The sequence below is a fragment of the Oryza glaberrima genome, chromosome 2, assembly GCF_000147395.1.
Source record: "Oryza glaberrima chromosome 2, OglaRS2, whole genome shotgun sequence".
NCBI classification, from domain to species: domain Eukaryota; kingdom Viridiplantae; phylum Streptophyta; class Magnoliopsida; order Poales; family Poaceae; genus Oryza; species Oryza glaberrima.
Genome location: NC_068327.1, coordinates 10978232 through 10995669, shown reverse-complemented (window position 1 = coordinate 10995669; position 17438 = coordinate 10978232). Strand labels below are relative to the sequence as shown.

Genomic DNA, 17438 nt, shown 5'->3' with positions numbered 1-17438 from the left:
AACATGTTACCATATAATATAAGAAGTGGGACCACCTACAAAACTATCGATGTTTCCTCTCCTTGAATAATGACCTGACCAATAGGACCCACATGTTGTTCCTTCTTTCTTTCCTCTTCTCTTCCTCCTCTCGTTCTTCTACCTGTCACGCAGGGCCAGAACTAGTGCACAGCGAGACAAGTTGGCATCGGTGGCAGGCTCCAGCAAGGGTGGCTGGAGGAGGGTGCGAGAGGATCCCGGTGGCCGGTAGCACGAATCGAGGCTCAGGGGAGGTACTAATCAAGGTCGTGAATGACCAGTTGTGGAGAGCTCTAGGTGCGACTTGGGGCTTAACGGAGGGGCGAATCAAGCATGCGTGTACTAGTTCGGGGGCCAGCTGTGGCGCGAATCGAGTCGACGTCGGGTGAGCTTGCGACAGCAGAGACATTTCAGCTGTGCGCGCGAATTGCTTGTGATCGGCAGATTGGTAGGCGGTGATATTCCCTACATGTGGAGAATGAGAATAGCGGAGAAGGTATTTCTAATTTTTTGGGATGTTGATTGGAGATCTGTTGGATCTATTTTTTGAAATAAAAAACTACGAAATTTTGAGATTGGGAATAGGATTGGGCATGCTCTAACTATTAATTATTAGTACACAGGGGATGGAGACACCACGCGGATATCAAATCAGGGTATATTGCATGGGTTATCAGCAGTATTTCTCATAGTAGAATCTTTCGCTGACAACTAATCTAGATAATGTTGGTGCAGGTTTATCTAGTGACATGGTGAAGAATCATGTCAAGAATGTGGTGACTAACCCAACGTCGTCAGTCGATAACATTCCAGCACCACTGTGCGACCTCCCGTAGACAGAGCGAGAGGAAATTGTAAATGTAAATACCCGATTACTTATCCTCTCTTGATCTTAACTCATTTTGTAGGAGTAGTAATTATAATACTTTCAAGAATCGCCCTTAACGGATGTGATTGGGGGCATTGATCGACCACTAGGAATCTACCTCGCTCCGTGAAGACGTCGAGGCACATCCCCACTCAGCCATTGCCCTCACAGCAGTGACCGCAACATCCTCGGGCGTTGGCTCTAGTGGTGCAATAGGAGTCAAAAGGACACTTTGGACCAAATTTCCCAGAGCCAAAGGAGCAGGGATGCTCAGGAGGGTTAGCGTCTCCGTGGTAAGTAAAACATCAACACTACTAGGTTCTCTTATGGAATTTGTCTTAGCGATTGATGATTTATTAATTGGCAGAAGAAGTCTGCCAAGAAAGCCTCCTCGGGCGACCGCGGCTAGACCTTTGCTTCTGTCAAAGCGAAAAAGATTCTAGTAAGTTGACCTCTTACTTTGGTTATCTTCTTGTTTGATTCCTTAGAATCTAGTTCGTCGAGTTTGATTGATGTGTCTTATAGTAAAGTTGACTCTGCCGTTGTCGGCGCAAAGCTCTTAGCCTACCTACACCCAAGCTCTTCTCCCCAAACAAACAATTGATGGATCTTGTGCACAATAGTTGCACCTGAAGCTAGAGATGGAGGAATTTTGGAGGCAGGTGGGACTAAGGGAGGGGTTCTCACTTTGAAGGTGCGGCAAAACTAGTTGAGGCATTGGGGTCAAGGATTTTCGTGGGGAAAGGGGCGCAGCAAGCGGCACAACTAACATAGCTGAAGTCTATGTCAGTATATGGCATGGGTATCACATGGGTCTCAATGGGGAAGAATAGAAATTGGGAGTACCGAGTGAACTGGGCTTTATACTTTTGGAGTGGGGGAGGGGGTTGTTTGCTGTAATGTCCAATAGGGCCTGTGCTCTAAGGATACATTTAGACTAAATCTAATGGTTGACATAATAATTATGATTGCGTAGCTTAACCTAGAGGGGATAATGAATAAGGTAATTAGAAGGGGATTATGAGAGTCTTATTCTTGATCTGCTAGATCCAGATCCAGAACTCAAAGGACATGCAAGGGCGAATTCATCATTGGGGCTTGTTGGGGCTTCAGCCCCAGCTCCCCTCGATGAACCCCAGGTACCCCTAGCTCCTCAGAGGCAGTAGAGGAAAGGGTGTGTAGTAGCAGTAGCAACCAGAGGAGGAAGACTATTATCTGTTGGTTGGGTTGTGACAATCCTGCGTAATAGGTGCCCAATCGATGAGAGCATACAGATTAACAGGGCGTGTCAATTGGTTACGTGATGATGTGCCATTTAGTCAACACAAACACACCAATTTATTTAATTATTTTTTCTTTCCGAAATGTTCCTAATGCTTATGAAATGATTGGTAATTTGGTATTTTGTCAGTTTGATGGTCTTGACATGTTCATAGAGATGGAAAATTTAGTTTGAATTTGTAATTTGGTTAGGGCAGCACATATTTGCTTTCATTCTATTTATATATTAATTTAAATTAGATTGCCTAAAAAATAAATTTGTTTAGCAAATGATCGACATACACATATTTTCATGTTGCTAGGCCTTTTAAGGCAATGTTGGATGGTACCGGTTAGTAACTAATCCTTCACGCACGTAAAATATAGCAACCCATTAGCACATGATTAATTAGGTATTAGGTTAAAACCCTTAAAAAATGAATTAATATGATTTTTTAAAGTAAATTTTCTATAGATTTTTTTTTAAAAAGGCATCATTTACAATTTGGGGAACATGCACAAGTGTGCGCGGAACGAGAGAGTAAAAGTTGGGACAAGATAGTATTGAACTTAGCTTAAACTGGCTTACATGGAGCACCCTCTCAACTTTTATCCTAGATTCGCCACTGCTTATGCATTATACTAGGACGTTTGGCGCGCCTTGCCGTGCCGCAATGGCAGTGAAGAGTAATGTTAAGTTTGGAAGAGTGTAAGCAAACATTGAAGATCAGTTCAAAGCAAAATAGAGTGTCGCGAGAACATACGTAAAATGATATGTTACATAGTGCATGCGATGGAATTGTATATTCGAACCAGGTGAATTACATATGACTCTAATGGAGTAGCCAAAAAAATATCACATAGGAGATCTATAGCATAAGTGGTTTGACTATGTGGTGGGTGAGAACATATATAGAAGGAACTATTCTGCTATGGAGCTGGATGATATGGGTGGCGCCTACGAAATTCAAGAGGAAGACGCCGTGGTGGCCTTGCCGGCAACCCGCCTTCAACAGGTCCGCTATCTATGTCTATCTGCCGAGATACCCACTGGAATGTCTTTATAACTAGCAGTCGATGATTGTCTTTCTCATATTGCTTTAAAACTTCTCCATCGATCTCATTGTCGTTGTCTTCATCAGTGTAGTCAAAAAGCTTTTCAATGTGAATTAATATGACAGATAAATCTGCATTGCGTTTCCAGCCTCGGTCAGATGATTGTTCCTCTCCTTGAACCTCCTCAATATTCTAATCCATTAGTTTGGGGATGAGATTGCAGTCCGTTGTCCATGCAGCCAATCTGAAAATCGACAGGTTTTGTATATGATGCTCTTCATAAAGCTCTTCAACCATACAACTACCGTCTAGTAATTCTTTCATGGCCTGCTTGTTCCATGATTCTGGTGGTATTCCTTCGAGTGCAAGTATGACTCTTTGGCGCAGTGGGTTTGGGACACTATGAAGGTTCATCTTGAAAGGCTCAAAATGCAGCTGAGTTGTTTGGAATGTGTAGGATTTCTGGGTAAACGCCTTTTGAGATCTCTCATATTGCTTGTCTAAGTCCATGAATAGCACAATGTACATTTTGTGCCTGAACGGCAGTAAGGCAAAATCATCAATATGGCAGTCACACACGAAGTCTATCATAGCTGATATTTTCGTTGTGTTTGGGTTGCCAGCTCCAAGAACGGTGACAACCACAGCGTCCTGGTAAATGACATCGGCGAGTAGCTGTGAAATTTCTCCGCGGCTTGAAAATTTTGTCGCTAACAGTGGACAGCTATTGCCATAGGATAATGGTCGTGGTTGTCTCTGGCTAGGGTGGTTATCTTGATGGGCCTCCATAGTGTTCTAGGAAAGAAATAGAAGACCTATTGGTTAACGCGTGCCCATTGCAGAGATCAAAAAAATGTTTAGTTTGTTTGCTCTAATAATTTCCAATATTTTTCTATTACAGATGTTTGGATCTGACCCACTTCTGTATAGGGAGAGGAGGGATAGGAATGAACATATGGAGATTACTGAAGATAATAAGCTGCAGTTGTTACCTGGGGAGGGAGGCTGAAGAGCTTGTGAAATTGTTCTTGCTGACGGGAAGGCGAAGAGCAGCAGATATGTGGTGGGGAGGTGGAAGTAGCGGCGAAGAGGAGAAGATGAGTGTGGTAGAGATAGAAATAATAGGATGTGCTGTATGGCATCTCGCTGCAAATATGTCATGTCTCTTCAAAGGCAGCATGTACGGGCAAGCGATGGTGTGGATGGAGTGTGTAAAGAATGCGTAGGCTGTTGTTTCAGTATGGAGTTGGTTGATGGGTGGATTTCCCTAGCATTCAATACCATATATATATATATACATATATATATATATATATATGTATGTGTGTGTGTGTGTATTTTGGTTCTTTGTACTATACAGCGGTGTGGTACGGTCTATAGATGTTTTGTTTGGAAGAAACTTATATTCAGGTATAGTATTTGGATGGCGATTAACTTTTATTTCCTGAAAGCAGGCCGATAGTGGTGAGTAAGCGCACAGATATCCTAGGTCGATGAATGTGAACTAAACTGGATGCTTGAATAAACCTGGTAATGCTCAGTCAGACGAAGTAGTTTCAGATAGCTACCAGCATTCAGTATTATCACGGTGGAGGCATGATAATATAGAATCCTGGTTACATGCATAAAGAGCAATTCATACAAAGTTTTTTTGCAAAAGAATTGCCGCTACAGACAGTCGGGCAATTTAATAGCAGCACAGTTTGCAGAAGAATGACAGAACGGGATATATTGTTCTCCTTCGATGAAGCTGATTGAGGCTGCAACTCTGGAACCCAAAAGTAAGAGGTCTCTTGCATAACATATTAGGCCTGGTTGATGGCACTGGAAGGACAGAAAGAAAACGCAAATTTAGGACAAAGATGTAGACTGTAAATCTGAAGCGTTTGACCATAGGGCCCAAAAAATTTTTTGGAGCTTGCTATACCTGCCACCAGCACCATCGTCACCATCGTCTTTGAACTACCTGCTTTGTTTAGTGCCAGATGGAGGAAATTTATGTGGCAGGCTGGCATGATCAGCACCCTAGTCCATAGAAAAAGAAGTTCAATACTCATAGTTTTGAAAGATGTTTGATTAAAAGAAAACTGAGAAGCAAAATAATCTCATCCTCTACATCCTCTTTATCCTGAACATCTGCAGGGGTCTTTGAAACACATTCTATGTCCAACTCCTTTTTCAATACAACAGTTGATGGGCTGGTTGGTCCAGTCTGTGCATCACTAAGGCCAACTGATGAAGTTGGTGATAGAGCCATGGAAGCTGGGAGAGAAGATGCTTGAGATGCAGATGGGGACTGAAGCAAGGGAAGGCTGTGGGAAGGAGCACCTCCAAGGATCCTGTTCACCTGGAACGCAACATTGCCAGTAGAGGCAGTGTTCTCTGTGATACTAATATTCCAAGAAAATTCTTTCTCAAGTAGATCAGTGATCTCCTTTGGTATGAAATCAGTGGTAGCTGGATTCTGTTGCAACAGCGTCTCCACTGAACGACCAATGAGCCGCTGTGCCAAACGACCAAAGATAATGAACGAAGTATCAGCTGTGTCGTCGCCTGCTAACACACTCAGCTTGAACCTGTGAAAAGCATAATCAGTATAGATATAGCAGACTAATATATATTCAATATGTTACATATTGAAGCCCGTGGTAACTGACCTAGGGGAAGCTGAAATAACTGGTGGGCATGTTGGATCTCCACATCTGTATCCGCTACCAAATCACTTTGCTGTCTTGTTGCGTATGTCACAAGCAGTGTACCACTAGGAACTATCCATATTGATTTTTCTAATGACAACGGTGACTAAGAACTGATGTTTCTGTTTGCCAGAAGTAGGGTGGTGATTAGCACACTATTTTGCAGAATGGCAAACACAATAATGAGTACTGATATTAGTAAAGATTTACCTTGAACTTAAAAGGGTGCAGGTCCTTGATCTCAATAATTTTCTTTTGTTCTGCATTATTTGGAGCATCAGATGAGGCTGGGAGGTCGATATATTTTATCGGTTCATAATTTCTTTTGATGTTGCACAGAACCAATAGGTGTGAGTTTAAACTGGTGGTAGGAACAGAAACTAACAGGATATAAATGGCAAAGAAAGGACAAATAAGGAACCTGTTTTTTAAGGCAGCCACCTCTGGTTTGTCAAGGTTTATGTACCACTTGCAAGCAGAGTTACCAGATAAAGAAACATTCTCTGTACACATATTATAAGAATCTCAGAGAATTTGTGGAAAGGTACTAACAACGATAGCAAACGTTTCTAATGTACTTACTGCCAAATCCCCAGACAAGTGTCCCAACAAAGATTACTACTTGTGGACTCTTTTGGCCAGCCTCAAGAATGTCATTTGCAGGGAAGCTTGTAGCTCGGTCTCCCCACAGCGCAACATTTATTGTCACATTACTATTAAAAGGTATAGTATAATGGCAGAAAAGGTATATGGATGGTAAGTGTTTGTTATGTTGTTAGTAAAACATAACAATATACAAAAAGCACATATTGAAATGAAGGAGAATATTGGGCAGCGGTTAGCTGGCGTTACTGGAACAGTGGCAACAAAGTTGTTAGGGAAGCAGAGTAAATATCTTTTGGCAGATATGAAAAACTGAGATGGAGGACTAACTCGGCATCACGGATGTAGATGCTTCTCTTGAGGCTTTCACCGTCTCTGATGCGTGTCTGGATAGGAGCTACTGACGTTATCTCGGTAATGATTCCAATAGCATCTGTTATGATGACAATAGGAAGGAATAGTCTCTTAGGAATGCAATGAGAACAGTAGTAATTTATAAGAACTTAACTGCAACTATAATACCTATGAAAGAGTCTTTCCTGTTTACCCGGCTCCTTAGCTGATCATACGGCGTTAAAGAGTAAACATACTTAGGGAAATCTTCTGGCACATCATTGCATTCTTCTAGTGTGGACCACTTTGTGAAAGAAATTGACTGCATATTGCTCACTGGCCTATACTGGCTGGTGCACTGCCTTACACGATAGAATGTCAGATCATACTCCTTCCCTTCAGTGATCTGAGGCTGGAAAAGCTCATCTAATGGTGGGAAAATCTGGGCTGCAATACTGGCTCCCTGTTTACATAGTAGAACGTTACAAAGGGAAAATATGTGTATTAACTGTAAGCAAAGATTCCAAAGAACTAACCGTGCGATCAAGCAGAACCAGCCCAAGATGGTGCAAATTACTTTCATCATTTTGGTCACGAAAAGCCTAGAACCTTGACACACGAACACGAATTGTTGGGTTCCCAAGACCAGGTTCAAGCCTATTAATTAGCGTAGCCTCCATCTGTACAGAAAGTTTGAAACGGATAGTTCATAACGGAAATTCCTAGGATATCATAGGTACGGCAAATAGTAAAAGCACAGATAAGAGGGACGTAAGATAGTCAACATTACATACACAATACAAACATGGCACACCTAAAAGTGAAAAAGAATAGGTATACAGCAGCTGCAAAAAAGGCGATATAGCTGGTAGCTAGGTGCCAACATCCTGCAGTATAGAAAGCACAATATATTAAAGTGTATTTGGATATAGCGTCAATTTCATAGGGATGTCGATGGAGCTAAACTGTCTAAAATATACCATCGATCTCACTGCGTCCAATACTTCTTGGTAAACCACATTCCTGGTTTTTGAACCACAGACCTCATCCTCATCCTCTATAAGGATTCTAAGGCCTGCTCTTGAGGTTGACCTAGAAGCAGCGACATACAGTTGGCCATGTGTAAAGACAGGTTTTTTCAGATAAACCCCAACCCATGAAAGAGTCTACCCCTGGCTCTTGTTAATCGTCATTGCATAGCATATGCGCACAGGGAACTGTCTCCTTTGAAGTGTAAAAGGCCACTTAGAACTTGTAGTTGTAAGCACGATTCGAGGTATGAAAGCCTTCTCACCAATGTTAGAACCAGTCAATATTACACACTCTATAAGTCGATGGCCTAGAGAAACAACCAATAGTCTTGTGCCATTACAAAGACCCATAGATTGATTTAAATTTCGCAACAACATAACTGTGACACCCTTTTTAAGAGTAAGACAATGTGATGGGAAATTGTTAACATTAATAGAATTTAAGAACTCAGTTGGGTAGAGTATATCAAAGTCAGGCATATGGTCACATGCTTTTGAAATTGTATACAACTAAGATACTCTTTAGCTTCGGTAGGTATCATCTTAACAACACAATCATTTATTTCATCGACTGTTGAGTTATTTTGGCAAACAATAGCATGACATGCTAGATATGAATGATCTGTGTAGTTGGAGGGGAAATCTAGAAAGACCTCATCTATAATTGCCTTTACTTTGTCGCCGGATGTCTTTATTAGTAAATCATCAGGAATATCTATCCATGTTGGTTCAGATTCATCGTTTTTTTTGGTTGTAGGTAGCATGCCATCACCGAGATCTAGGATCCTATTACCAAATTTTTCAAGGTCTCGTCAGGTGCGTTCATTAAGCCCATTTTGAAGAAGTCTCATATTTATTTTCATCCTTAAAAGAGTAACATGCCGCCAAAGGGGGGAGTTAGTTATGGATGCATCGACTATGGAAGCACGTGAGCCCTTTCTTATCACTGGTAGTATCTGTCGAAAATCACCTCCAAGCACAACTACCTTACCACCAAATGGCAGCCTGCCATTAGAAGGTTTGTGCTCGGATAGTAAATCACGCAAAGTTCGATCTAAGGCCTCAAAACATTTCCTATGAGTCATTGGAGCCTCATCCCATATAATAAGTGATGTTTTTTGAATCAGCTCAGCCAGCATAGTACCTCTTTTAATAGCGCAGATAATGGTTTCATCAATCTCAATTGGTATTTTTAAATCTTGAATGAGCAGTGCGTCCTCGAGGCAGAAGCAGTGAAGCAACACCTAAGGAAGCAATAGCAAGGACAATTTTCTTTTCAGATCGTATTTTTGTAATTCCATAGAAATGTCTTGCCTGTACCACCGTGGCCATATACAAAAAAGAATCCAGGTTTTGAATCGCTAACATGCTTCATAATCATGTCAAAAATAGTTTTCTGATCGATGTTTAATTCTGGAATTATTGATCTAGCGATGGTATCCAGTGTGGCGCTGTCAAGAGCTAACTCTTCCTCAATCATTCTATTACCTACCACATCATCTGAATAAATCGCTGGGCGCGGTATATCGTAGTCGTCTATGGTACCACCATTGCTAGAAAAAGCAGTCTGCATTTTTTTCATTAACAGTGACATCAGCCTATCATGGGGGACCAAATAAGAAGGGTTTGACAGAGCTATTCTAAGACGTCGCTGTATATCGTCGGTAAAGTACAACCAATATTTTTCAAACAGGGATCTAAAATTTCCAACAGAGCAAAACATCACAACAGTAACAAATAACTGTCTTAATTGGCTAGATGATGCAGATATTATAGCCTCGTCAAATAGCAAGTACCACTCATTATCACTCTCGAGTAACCCTCTTGCTTCGCACGCCTCTCTGAACGTTGTATAAACAACACAGTCGTATGTTCTAACATCAGCATATGACATCGCACCTTTCACTATCATCAATAGCATTCGTAGGTAGTACAATTCTCCGCTCACTGGGCTCACATAGTACATCCTACCTATCTTTTCGCATGGTGTTCTAGGACGCCAGCTACGTGAGCTGTTATCCCATGTCCATTCCTTTGGGAAATCGCAGTATGTCAGTGTTCTTGCAGCACTATGTTTTTTATTGGCCTCAAACCATTCTGTCAGCATCGTTTTTTGGGCTGCAGGACTTGTCAGCAGCAAATTCAGGTCAGCACCTTTTTTTGTATTGAACAAAGTTCTGGTTTGGAAGATGCATAGTTAGGCGCTCAACCAAAGGCACCCTATAGTGGATATCAAACTCAAAAGCACGCCAAAGGGACTCACAAGTAGATAGGAACCTTGCATCAATGTACTCTTGTATCTCATTCCGTGGTGTGCTGTTACTGTTTGGTGTTTTCTTTGATGTGTCGTTCTGTGGTGCACTATTTATTTTCAGATAACTGACTCGGTAACTTACTATTAACCTCAAAGTACGCTTTAGATCTGTCGGCTCCATTTGTGACATACTTAAAGAGGTACTTAATCATGTTAGATTTATTGCACCATTCGACATTTATATGTGCTTGGTATTTTTTAAGAAGTTCCATGTTGTAAGGCACAACTCATCGATTATTGAGCTTCACTCCATTTTTAAGAACATATCGGCCGTTATCTCTACGTTTGTAAATAGTAAAACCAAACTCGTCTATTATTGTCTCATCCTGAAAAGACTTAGGGAAGTGCTTAGAACACTCCCCTTTTTTCATGCATGGGCATGATTTGTTCTGGTTGCCACAAGGGCCATGCATCATGAACTCATCAACCAAAGCATACCCCAATGGATCAGTGAAAATATCAGGAATTTCAGCAGAAATGAACCCATCAACAATAGGAAGTAAGCAGTGGCTGCAGCAAGCCAAATAAGGCAATGTATATGAGGGAGCCCACGCTTCTGAAATTCTACTATGTAGAGCACTATATGATAAGCACAAAATATCAGAACCAACCAAGGAAGCACAGAACAAACTAAATAGAGCAAAAACAAAAAGCCTACCAGCAAGGACTGGGCCAAATGTCTTTCCTTCCTTAATGTCCGAGATAAACTCGTCTACTTTCATGTTGAAAACTCTAACAATCATATCAGAACGGTCGCTTGGTACCTGGCCTGGTTCAAACAACAATGCATCGTATATTTCTTGCCACTTAGAATTGCAAGTAAAAGTCACAAATAGGTCAGGTGCTCCAAATACACGGCATATGACCATTGCATCTTGGTAATTTTGTACCATATAACGTCTGCCACCAGTAAAACTGGTGGGCAGTACATACTTCTTTCCTACAGAATCCCTAGATGCAAGACCATGATCAATGGCATCACTTATCCCTTGTACAGATTATGAGCGGAGTTCATATTGGTTGTCAGCAATGTATTTCAGTCTAGACCTTCTACAGTTGAGTATGAGTCAACACATATTGCATCGCTTAGATGACCACAACAAGTATAGGGATCTGGTTTATTCAACCGGTAATGGAGTCGGTAGCGGTAGTACTGAAGCATTGTAACATAGCGTCGTGAATTACCAGAAATGCTAGGGAAGTCAGAGTACTTTATACCTAAATGGAACCCTGCCTCTCCATATGGGAAAAGCAAAGGGTACTGAAGAGCCATATAGGATGGATGAAGAGCAGAAACACGTCGTAACCTAGCATCACAAGACTGAACCATTACATCGTACGTATACTCACCGCTTGAGTAGCCACCTACAACTATTCCTGCAATCTCACCACTTGTTGGAAGGTTGTATTGGATCTCATCCCTCGCATCACACCCAAGCAATCTAAGGGAAATTTTCTGGTCACCATGGTCCTTTAAACGATCTCTAGCAAAGCGAAATGCTTTGACCAGATTATTATGGCTATCAAGCATAGAAGTCAGCTCACTAACAATTCCTGGGTCTGGCTCATCAGCAACGTTAGTATCTCTCTCAAATATGTTCATTCTGTTTGATGTTTCGTTTTCAGGATCATATATATAAAGTTGAGCAAATTTTGGTGGAGCACCAAGTTTAGGTAAGAGACTACCAATACGATGGTGTACCACCCCGTTGATTTTAAACATAGAAGGTGCAGACCCATTATTTATCGTTCTATCAACATCAGCTCCTAGCGAAGTGAAAGCAAACATAGAGTTGTATGATCGGATTTGCCTTATAAATCGTTTTGATCGTGCATCACCATCAAACCTCATTAGTTTTGCTAGGAAATCAGGTGGTTTTTTCAGCTCAGGGAGGCTAATCTTGCCACCCCTACAACATAAGTTGTAAACAATTTTTCGCTGTGATAGCACAGTTCCTTTCTTCACCCTCTCTTGAAACCGAAAAACAGCTCCACAGTACGGGCATTCATGGGATGGCCCACCATAATACGATCTTTCAGGGGGCAATGCTGCACACCAAAACTATAAGGTATCACCGAATTGAAAACCAAAAGAAAAGTTGCCCAGTAACAAACATGGAACAAACCTTTTAGGGGACACAATATAATCCTTAGGCAAAAGTAAGATGTCTTCAAGAGTAGGTTTGGGGCCTATATACCAAAAAGAGAAACGCCTGTAAGGAGAACAGAGTCAATGTTTCTCCCCTCTTTTTTTTCTGTTTGAGAAAATACCATTAAGCACATTCATGAGAGGGTAACTTGGTTGATCACCAGATCTTTTCATACGACGTCTTTCCCTATTGTTCGCAGCAGCATTTCGTGGTATATCTAACAATGTCCTCTTTCCTAAGAGCAAAATTAGTCGCACTGAGAAGGCAATCACAAACAATGTCTCGTTCTTTTCTCATAAGCAATAACTAAGTCGGCTTATCAAGGGTATCACTTATGCACTTACTTTTTACAATACCTATCTGACTGTCAGGAATGGGGGCAATCCCCATAGGCAGCTGACTGTCGGCATTGCAACTATAAGAGGGGGCTTGCTGGTAAGGTCCTGATGGACTGGATGATAACACATCACATGCAGGAACACTACCAGGACCAGTATCACCAACACCTGAGCTCAGTCGCAAAGGAACTGAACCTATAGAACCAAATACTGGAGCTTGCAAAAAACCTAAGGAAGCCAATTTATACTCTGGGTTAGCTGAGCTAAACAATGCAATTAGTGCTTCGAAATGTACTATATATGTCAAGAACAAACCCTGCCCTAGCAAAGTATGACGTCTCAATTGACTTTCTCACGCTCGCTCCACACGCGATTTGGATTTACCCGACATTCGCAATAAGTCATACCGCACATACGTAGGTGCTCTGCATAGATCCATCAGAAACAAAACATAACTGAACATCCATAGCAAGCAACATAGGGAAAACCAAGGGAAAAATGCTAGAATAACACGAAAAAACAGTTGTAATTATTATGTCACATACAGGAGCACACATAGAGCACACCATGGGTATTACCAAAGCATAACGATAAGGCACCCAGAGAAACAACATACTAAGCACCCTATGGCCTGGGCGCTGCAGAAAAAATGGTCTTCCCTAACAAAGCTAAACCATAGAGAACTGCATTGCCTTAGTACACTCTCACAAGGCAGATCTATAGGACCATAGCGAGCTTGCAACCTAGTAAGGCATGCAACCGCTGTTATAGCTGTGTCAACTGCAGATGCGGCTATCTTTCTGTATGAAAGCAACATCTGGAAGTTATAGTCATGCTCAGCAAAACCATGCTTAGCCTGGAGGAACCTAACAGCCTGTTGCGTGACCATTTCATGAGAAATGGTGGACGGATCTGCTGCAGCAACCCAGAAAAACTTGCTGACTGCACCGTAGGGCAACTGCTCTTCAGGAAGGCAAAGTTCAACGCCTGCTAACAGAACTCCATCCCCATCCACTTCCAAAAGGTACGACAACAAAGGTAGTCGGCAATGGCAAGCAACAGCGTTCAACAAAGAAACGAACGAAACACCGACCACGACCATCCCGCCGAGAACACTGCGAATCGCAGAGAGAATTTTCAAATAGGAGGCAAAGTAGAACAAAAAGGGGCAGGACAGGATTGGGATGAGACTAGGTGAGATCTATATATATATGTAAGAAAGATACCAAGAAGAGAAAGCTACTATTATAAAGAAGCTGCACTGTCGTGTGGGGCCAAATCCACTTATGCTGCAGAAAAATACATATGTATATTTTGAAAATAGGCTACACATGTTATCGGCAGAGGACTCCAAGGCGGCTAACCCTATCCGAGAAGGAACAAAAGGAAGTTTGACCTAAGAACGTTGACCATCTGTGTGTGGTCCCCCCCCCCCCACCTCCTCAAACAAAGATGCCAAAATAAAAGCAGCATTGAAAGCGGAAACAACAACATATAAGAGCTGGAGCAATGTTAGAACGGCGGCATTACCTTCCTAGTCCTGGAGCGCCAACAACCAAGTCCCGGAGCGCCAACAACCAAAGAGAACACCCAACTGTCAACGGCACAGCCGAAAGAGCACGGACGAACAAAGGGAAGAACGGCACCTGCGTCCTCCAGCAACCCTCCTATAACAGCGGAAAAGTTTGAAGCCAAAAGTAAACCGAAGAGCCGAACGGAAGGAAGAAAGGCGTGTAACCTCTCCCACAACAGCAGGTCGGCGGATCGGGGTGTTTATCACAGCACGGGAAAAACCCTACCCATCTCCATCGGCGACAAAGAGCAAGAACGGAGAGAAGAGCACCTTTCGAACTGAAGGGAAAGGAAGAACCAAGAAAAGTAAGAAAGAGAGAAGGCGCTGGGCGACATCAACGGGGTGCAGGACATTACGGGGAGATGTGTACGCCATTGTCGATCTCCCATTGGCCGGGTACAGTACGCACGGCAAGCTACACCCACCGGGCAAATCCACCAAGTGGCTGATCCGTGGGGCCATATCACCATCGAGGCCCACCTGCCAGTGTTAGGGGCCTTGTGCGGACAGAATAACTCTCGAACAGATCGCACAATTTTTTCACCGAGCAGAAGCGCGCTGTGCGCCATGGTATCGGTCCATAGACATCAACCTGACATCTCCAACTCTTTCACACACAGAATATATGGACCAGGCCTACCGATGCAAACAACAAAGCCTCTGTCAGAGAGGATGACAAGCCGGCAAAACAGCCCTTCTTCACAGGCCGTTCCCTCCCTGTACACATGGGCAAAAGGCAGCCTAAGGTGCATGAGGCCCATTCATCAGTGAGAGGGCGGGTCAAAGCGCGCCACAGGGCCCAAAAAAAAATCGTGGCCCACTACACCCCACCGAGAGCGAGCGAGAACCGAGCCAGCGCAGAAACAGGATGACGTGGATAGCAGCAGAAGCGAACACGCCATGCCGAAGTTGCGTGAAACGCTCCGGTGCGAGCAGATCACCCTCATCTTTAACTACCCCGATGGGCCCTGCCCATATTGGCTGCCTACTCATTGCTCATTGGCATCAATGTGATGCTGCATTGAAGGAGTGGCAGTGGCACGTTGAAGGTGCAGTGGCTGAGCAATGATCGCAGCATGGGGAAGGAGAAGTAGGGAGTAGGGAGCAGGGGCAAACGGTTGCTTCGTGTGCCCATGGAGGTGGTGATGAGGGGAAGGAGTAGCGGCGAGCTGCTGCTTCACTCGCTCACGTAGGCGGCATGGCGGGGAAGGAGCAGCAGCGAGCGATTCTTGTTGTAGTGGCCTAATAGGTGGCACCCCCACCCCTCTTCTTCCTCTGCTGACATGGCATCTTTGTATAGGTTGGATCCTTCATGGTGTCCACGAATATCAAAACTAGCCTAAATCTACTTTAGAGGGTAAAGTGTTCGGTATTGATAGTTATGGGGCAGGGGGTGTCATACCCGGTTTTGTAATTAGGGGTGTGTTTTAGATAAAGACAAGAAGGGTAAAATAGACTTATTTATCCCAAAATATATATGGAATCAAAGGTATGATATGTATAGGTATTACTTTTATTTGCGAGGTTGTAACATACTGAAAATTTGCTATTTTCTAAATATGCATCATGCCGATTCTTATGTTCTTAATAACTTCCTAAACCTAAGAAATTATAATTAGAGGGACCTCCTAAAACTAACCTGCATAAAATCCCTCTTTGGTATTTAAAATCTTTCGTGGTTTCATTCTAAAAAGTGATCTTGTTAAATCGAGGTATTCTCTTTGATTTGATTTTGTATCTTAAACCTTCTTTCGACCAAAATTTCCTTTCTTTAAATTTAGTTTAAAAATCCTTTTTACTTTTATGAATCATGGTCCAAGAAATCCTCCAACTATACCTTTGAACCTAAACCCAAGCAATTCCAATTTCATTGGAATTAATTGTCGACCCATCCTTTAAAATTCTCAATCCAAATTATTTCTTTAAATCTAGCCGCCGATTTAATTTCCGTGGCTTGATTTCCTTCTCGGCACGAGAATAATATTATTATGAATAATTGCTCCTGTGCTAAGAGAATAGACTTTATCCCTCCACCCGAAATCCAAAACCTCATTTAGCCCATTCTAATTCTTTAAATTCCATGCCATATATTTTGGGCTAAAATTCTATTTACTCTACTCCCTCCATATTCCCTCCACATACTCAAAAATATTCAAATCTAGAGCCATATTATTTATGGTGTTGAATATTTTGAATTTCCTATTTGAGTGCTCCCAAATAAATTCCCTCAAACTTCACCTCTAAAGATATTGCACTCAAATAAACCAGAAAATATCTATTCTGGAAATTATATTTGGATATAATTTACTTTCAAACCTTCCTATTCAAATATTTTCCGAATTCGAATCCGTTGTAAAACTTAGCCATTCAAATTTCCTTTGAATCAATTATTCAAACCTATATGAAAATTAGACTTCTTCCTTTTGACATTGGGCCGAATTCTCCTTTTCCTCCTCTATTTCACTCGGCCCAAGTCGGCCCAACCACACAGCCGAGCCGCCCTTCTTCCTCCCGCAAACGCACGTGCCGTGCACGCGCACGCCGCCGCAACGCCTTCCGTCGTCACGAAGTAATCGGCCGCCATCATCCTCCTCCCCACGCCACTGCCGTCGCCGTGTCCTCCTTTTCCTCTTCCTCCGCGAACCGACCTCCGAACCTATAAATAGCCGGCCATCTTCCCCCCCCCCCCCCTCTCTGCATACAACTCGATTCCTCTTTCCTTGCCATGTCCGGCTACAGCCACCACCACTCGATCTCCTCCTCTGTAGCTCCTCTTCCAATTCCCTCTCACCACCAGCCTCGCCTCGTCGAGGAGAATCCATTTTTCCCCTTTCCCCCATCTCTTCCACCTTGAGCTAAGCCACCACCGCCACCTCCCAAATTGGCCGAGGCAAGCTCCTGCCGTCGCCGTTCCGGCCTCCTCCCCTAACTCCTTCGCTGGGCGACCACTTCCCCGGGTGCGTGTCTCTCGGGAACACGCTTGGCCACCGCCGTCGAGGCCGTTCCATCACTGGAGCACCGGCGCCCCTTCTCTTTCTCTCTCTGCTGTTCACGGGAAGAAGAGAAGGAAGAAGAAGACGGGAGGAAGAAGAAGAAAGAAAAGAAAAAGAAAAAGAAAAATTGACAGGTGGGCCCCTACAGTACTATCTCGTCTTTTCTAGATTTAATTCAAATTCCAATCTTTAGAAGCTCATATCT

General features: G+C 42.9%; 1 long non-coding RNA gene and 1 pseudogene across 1 annotated transcript; both read right to left on the bottom strand.

Annotated features, from left to right (window-relative positions):
* Positions 1–4618: 4618 nt before the first annotated feature.
* On the bottom strand, positions 4619–7514 carry LOC127762489 (replication protein A 70 kDa DNA-binding subunit B-like; annotated as a pseudogene).
* A 9-nt stretch (positions 7515–7523) lies between these two features.
* LOC127762748 (uncharacterized) lies at positions 7524–14560 on the bottom strand. Its single transcript, XR_008015560.1, has 3 exons — positions 14406–14560; positions 14198–14334; positions 7524–13092 (listed from the first exon to the last, which is right to left on the bottom strand). It is a non-coding gene; the product is annotated as an uncharacterized LOC127762748 (long non-coding RNA).
* Positions 14561–17438: the final 2878 nt, after the last annotated feature.